Source organism: Gavialis gangeticus, unplaced genomic scaffold (genome assembly GCF_001723915.1).
Source record: "Gavialis gangeticus isolate Ggan-Ray unplaced genomic scaffold, GavGan_comp1, whole genome shotgun sequence".
Taxonomy (NCBI): Eukaryota; Metazoa; Chordata; order Crocodylia; family Gavialidae; genus Gavialis; species Gavialis gangeticus.
In genome coordinates, this window is record NW_017729008.1 from 42,575,830 (window position 1) to 42,576,280 (window position 451).

The 451-nt window shown below is 56.1% G+C and overlaps 1 protein-coding gene across 2 annotated transcripts in view; it reads right to left on the reverse strand.

Moving 5' to 3' along the window:
* The window catches only part of MEST, a 35,676-nt gene that overhangs the window by 35,052 nt on the left and 173 nt on the right, over positions 1-451 (reverse strand). The gene's annotated exons all lie outside the window — the stretch shown is intronic.

Genomic DNA, 451 nt, shown 5'->3' on the forward strand with positions numbered 1-451 from the left:
TAAGTGCGGGTGCATACCTCTACCCATGCACAACTTATGTGCGTACACACGTTTGCAGGTACACATACCCACACACCACTTATACGTGTATGTATGTGTGTACATTGACCCACACACCACTTAGGTATGTACAGGTGTGTACCTCTACCCATGCACGACTTACGTGTGTGCGCACATTTGCGTGTACACATACCCATGCACCAGTTCTACGTGCATGTGTACCCAAACACCACCGGTGTGCACTGCTACCCACGCACAACTTACATGTGTGTACACAGACCCACACACACAACCTGGCGTGCATATGTACATGCGTGTGTACACATACGTGCACCCCCGCCCCCCCTTACCCAGGCCACGCCCCGCAGGGACCACTAAGCCCCGCCTCCATTCCCTGAGACCCAGGCAGACACAAGCCCCGCCCCGCACAAGCCCCGCCCCCGCACCACCT